Source organism: Pinus tabuliformis, chromosome 1_1, assembly GCF_031772625.1.
Source record: "Pinus tabuliformis cultivar Carrire ecotype Pingquan chromosome 1_1, CPIR1, whole genome shotgun sequence".
Classification (NCBI taxonomy): domain Eukaryota; kingdom Viridiplantae; phylum Streptophyta; class Pinopsida; order Pinales; family Pinaceae; genus Pinus; species Pinus tabuliformis.
Window position 1 is genome coordinate 739667709 of NC_142297.1, and position 6000 is coordinate 739673708.

Consider the following 6000-nt stretch of genomic DNA (forward strand, 5'->3'; position numbering starts at 1 on the left):
CCTCCTGTCTTAATGGAACAGGAGGATTGCCCCCAAGCTCATTAGAATCTAAAGAAACAAAAAGGAACCTGAGTGGTATCATATTCACTCTCTTCGGGAAAGGTACAATTAACTAAAGGTGAAATCGAGTCAACTGTTTCCTTGACCTGTTGACTTGGGTCCGGTATAGTGATCTAAAAACACTCGTGAGTGTCCTCATATAATTAATTAATAAATGAAGGTATTACAGACTCCTGTGCTGGTGTGCATCTATGTTATCTTAGGCAATAGATCGATCAGATTGCAAAATACACAGACATTGGAAGAATGGAAAGCAGTGGGAGAAACACAATAAGCAAATACAAGAACACAACAAATTAATAAGGAGTTCACCCTATCCTCCAGGGCTACGTCTCCGGTCTAGCTTTCAGTGGTGGCCTTCTTTTATTGTGTCTTTGAAGCAGAGATTTACAATGAGGAGCTCAATCTGAGTCTCCTGAAACAGATTATGCTTGGTAGGGTGGTTCTTGGATTCCCCAAGCCACTAGAGTGCACAGACTCTTTCCCTTTCCAAGTCTTGACCTCTCTGGTCTTTAATGGGAGGAGCCCAATGTGGTGCTCAACTCCCGACAGATCCTCACTGGGATTTTCTTGAACCTCTCAAGTTTTCTGTCTGCTCGATGTTGCCTTAGGTCAGCTCGGCTCTCTGTTTTCTACTTTTTTGCTTCACTGTCTCTTCTCTGCTCTTGCTCTCTCTGTCTTTGTTCTCTTATTCTCTCTTTTTCGTGTGCTCTGTTCTCTATCTGTTCATGGCTTAAATCCAATCTATCCTTGACTGTTCGATTCCTCTTTCACCCCTTCGGATTTCTTGCTGTTGTTCGCTTGGAGTTCCCTACCTCTGCGTCATCGCCATCGTCCACAAGGAAGTGGCCACTTGTCCTCTCACGAACTGCACTAGCTCTTCCTCGACAGTTCGGTAGTTTAGTTACACTGTGTAATGACTCATTCGCCAACTCAGTGGTCAAATTGGACTTCAAACTTCTTTATGTTGCGGTTTAATTCACTTTTCAAATCTGGTTTCTCCATCAGGCACAATCTCCGCTGTGAGATCTGGAGCCCCTAGATCCTACGTTATTCGCTCATTTCGCGCTTTTGACTTGCACGACCATTAGTGCATGATGAGAGGTGGTTTTCTCTCTCATCCGCCAGACACGTGTCGTGTGATGAGTACAATCGCTCGGTTTCAGCCAAATCCGCTTACCACCCAAGGGTGCCCCCGATATACCGCCGGTTTTGAAGCGCGGGTCCCGCCTTTCGCCTTAGCGCTTTCCCCACAGTTTCCCGGCTTCCCATGCGACTGAGCGCTCGAGGCCTTTCCTTCTCGAGGGGTTTTTCCCAGCGATGCGCGATTAGCACTTATCAGAAATGGCCTCCGTTTCTTGATCCGGGCTTCCCAAGTGCCAGTTTTACCTCCTGCGCAGACTCCATGGGTCTTGATCAGCGCACTTTGACCGAGGTTCTCATTGTTCCTTGCTGGCTGCAATCTGCCACTATCTAGAGGTCTTCCTTATCGCTCTGTGTTCATAAATTTCTGAGGTTTGTCCTGATTTGATACAGTCATGGTACTTGATAATTCTTCATGGATCCAATTTGGATCACGACCTTCCCACTGAAAAAGCTTTTGGACCACCAAAAGTTGGTTTTTAAGCATCGACTAAGTGAGGGTACAATTGTCTCACTTGTCCAATCTCTATCCACTTTGCACTGCTCGGCTTTGAACCCTTGAGCCCTACTCTGAGGTACTCAACATCTCCTCTGCGTGTCGTCCTCACCTTCCTGTCCAGAACTGTCTTCCTACAATTCATTAAGATATTCAAGTAGCAGGTCATCAATAGAAGGCAATTGACTCTACTCTTCGGGATCCTCAATTAGAGAGGGTTCAAACAATCTCAAGCAATCTGCATTTACGACTGAGTAGATGTGCATGTAAGCTGGTAGATCAAGGCGAAAAGCATTTTCAAGCATCTTCTCAAGTATCTTGAAGGGTCCATACCTGATAGGCTTTAGCTTTTTACCTTCACCTTGCATCCTGTCCTTGCTGATATATAGCCAGACTTGGTCACCAACTTGGAAACTATGCTCCATCCAATGCTTGTCATGCCTTACCTTGTATTTGGCTTGGCTCTTTTCCAGCTGTTCTTGTACTGCCTGGTGGATCTCTTGGATCTATTCAATGAACCCAGTTGCCCTGTCCACATCAATGTGGCCATCAACTGTGGTATCTTTACCAAAGACAAAATCCAAAGGAGACCTTGGTGTGAAACCAAAACAGGTCTCAAAATGAGATCTCTATGTAGAAGAATGTTTTGCTCTGTTGTAAGCATGCTGCACATAACACAAATGTTCATCCCAAAGCTTAGGATGTTTGTTGCAATATCCTCTGAGCAACTGGACCATTGTCCTGTTGATTACTTCTATCTAACCATCAGTTTGTGGATGAAAAGCCATGCTTTTCTTCAGTTTGGTGTCCATCAGTTCCCACAAACTTGACCAAAACTTCCCTACAAATCGGGTGTCTCGATCAGATACAATGGAAGTGGGTAATCCAAAATGAACCCATACATGTTCAAAAAATAATTTTGCAGTTTGTTCAGCTGTAATTTGTTTATTACAAGGTATCAAAATACACATTTTGTTGAACCTATCCACAACAACATATAGATAATCATAACCTTTCCTAGATTTAGGCAGTCCTCCAACAAAATCCATGGAAACTCTTTCCCAAGGGTGAGAAGGAACTGGTAATGGAGTGTACAAGCCTAGTTTTCTATTTCTGGGCTTGCTTTTAGCACACATAGTACACCCTCTTACATATCTAGAAACTGTCTCGTTCATTTTTGGCCAATAACAAAATCTTTGCAGTTGTGAAACTGTTTTACTTACCCCAAAGTGACCTGATATCAGAGAAGTGTGTGCTTCTCTAATCATCTTTACTCTCTCAGTTTGGGGAATGCGTAACTTCCCACAATGGTATAAGAGTTGGTCCTTTATATGATAATCCAATTCTTCTACCCGTTTGCCTTGACTTAAAGTTGCATATACATCTTTAAAGTCTATATCTTGAGCATATTGTTCAATGTAGCTTTCATGTAGCACATAATTATCCTTAAGTATAGTGGATGCATTTATAATAGGTCTAGATAACATGTCTGCAACTTTATTGTGTATGTCCTTTTTATATCTGATGACTAAAGGAAACTGTTGTAGGAAACCCATCCATATATATTGTCTTGATTGCTGCAACTTAGTTTGGGAGTGTAGATATTGAAGTGGTTGATGATCAATATGTATTATTGTCTCTTTGCCCATTCAGTAATGTTTCCACTTTTTCACACTCTGAACTAATGCATACAATTCTTTATCATATGTAGGATAGTTAACTACTGCAAGATTAAAAGTCTCATAATGATAACATATGGGTTTACCGTGCTGTGTCAACACTGCTCCCATGGCATAGTCACTAGCATCTGTTTGGATCTCAAATGGTCTTTGAAGATCAGGAAATGCTAGTACAGGTGTTGTACTAATCTTTTCTTTCAAGGTGTCGAAGGCTTTCTGCTGTTTGCCTCCCCACTGAAACACCTTGTTCAATCTTGTTAAAGCATGTAAGGGAGCTGCAATTAAGGAAAAGTTAGAAATGAACTTCCTCCAATATTGTGCTGCTCCTAAGAAGCTTCTAACTTCTGTAGCAGATTTGGGCTTAGGCTCGTTTACAATGACTGCCACCTTAGAGGGATCTATCTTCAATTAACCACCCCCTACTATATGACCCAAATAATTCAGAGATGTTTTGCCAAATTCACATTTTAAGAGTTTAACATAAATTTTTTCTCTTTTCAAAACATCTAGTGTCTACTTAACATACTTTAAGTGTTCTTCTCACGTTTTGCTAAAAATCAGAATGTCATCCAGATACACAATAACAAAATCATCAAGAAAAGGTCTGAGTACATCATTCATTAATCTCATGAAAGTAGCAAGAGCATTAGTTAAGCTAAAAGGCATAACCAGCCACTCATACAATCCCTACTTTATTTTGAAAGCAATCTTCCATGCATCTTTTTCTGCAACTCTGACCTGATGGTATCCACTGCGCAAGTCTAGCTTGGAGAAATAAACAACTTCTTTCAATTGATCTAAAATATCATCTATGCGAGGAAGGGGATAACGATTTTTTATTGTTATCTTATTCAGCGCTCAATAATCAATGCACATTCTCCATGAGCCATCTTTCTTTCTCACCAAAATGATTGGTGAACCACATGGTGATGTGCTAGGTCTAATGAACCCTTTCTCAAGCAACTCCTGCACCTGCTTCTTGATTTCAGCATTCTCTAAAGCGGACAACCTGTACATTCCAATGTTAGGCAATGGAGCATCTTGCTACAAAATAATATCATGTACTATTTCCTTTTTGGGTGGCAGACCTTTAGGTTCTTGAAACAAGATATCATACTCTGAAACAACATTTTCTAAATCAGCTTGTTGTTTAGCATTACAGCCCTCAAATACATTGGTTTTATCAGGTTTCTTTTCCTTTACAACCATCAGTAAGAATTGTTTGCATGAATTTATCATTCTTTTCATCTGCCCTGAGTTTATGAGAGTATAATTATTCTTGAGCTTGTGAGCTCTTACAAAGTATTCGATTCCATCTTTAACAAGTAGATACTTGTTCTCAGCTCTACAGAAAATAGCTTTCCTATCATACAAGTAAGGACTTCCTAAAACAATTCCGCATATATCCAAATGAATTATGTCTAACTCAACCTCATCTACAAATGCTGACCCAAAAGAAAACTTGAGTTTGCACTATCTAGTCACTTGTACTTGTGCTTTATCGTTCAACCATCCTAATGGGTATAGTTTCTTGTGAGGTGTAGTTGCTAATCCCAAACTTCTTTACAATTGCTTCAGAAATTAAATTTACTTGTGAGCCACTATCAAACAAAGTATCAATCTTTTGATGTTTGGAAATAACTCGAATATGGAAAATCTCATGTCTTTTTCTCTCATTTTCTTCATCAGTAGTAGATTGTGTAGAATTACTAGTAGATGCTTTAGAATTCTTACCTCTTATACCTGTGGATGCAATGGTTGTTTCATCTCCCGAGTCTGACCCCAAATCTTTTTGAATAGTTGTCGCAGTCTTCTTCTTCTTGCCCTCAAACTTCTTAGGTCTCAACTCTGGATGCAGAATCCAACAATGCTCATCATCATGCCCATCCTTTTTACAGTGAGTGCATGAAGCCTTGCTTTTCTGTGCAGTGTTAGCCTTCCTTGCTTTCCACTTCTACTTTCTTTTCTCCTTATTCTTGTTTGTAGTGGGTTGGGATGATCCCCCAACTTCTGGACTTCCATTCTTTCCTCCAGCTTTTAGATGAGTAGCTTGTACAGATACCTCATCTATACTAGTGGGATTAAACATGAGGATAGTATGCCTCATGTAGCTGTGTAGACCACCAATGTACTTCAACAGAGTCTCAGGTGAGTCTAATGAGATTCCTAGAATCAATGCTCTCTTTGGGTTCTGCCTTCCCACCAAACCAAGGCAGTGCCTCCAAGGCGTAGGCTTGCCAGCAGAATCTTGCTCTTGTCTAAGTCAATATTCTGCACTCTACAATAAACATCAATTTTTCTAATCCAATTGTCCAACTTTTCTGCATTCAACTCTCCATCATATGCAGGTAAATCAAATTTAACATCTAGTTTGACCAAATATGCTTTCTTTTTAGGGCTATCAGGAGGTGTGAGAAAGCTTTCCTCTTTCCCTTTGCCTTTTGAGTGGTAATGGGAATGTGACTCATCTTGTCCTTTGTCTTGCTTAGAGCCTGATGAATCTTCATCCTTTTGTTTTCTAAAGTCCCTATACATTTCTTCTACCATGGACTTTATGGCTAGGAAACTATCTATGAATTGAGGGTCTGGCCCCATAGAACCTTCCTCTGACATTGTCTTCCA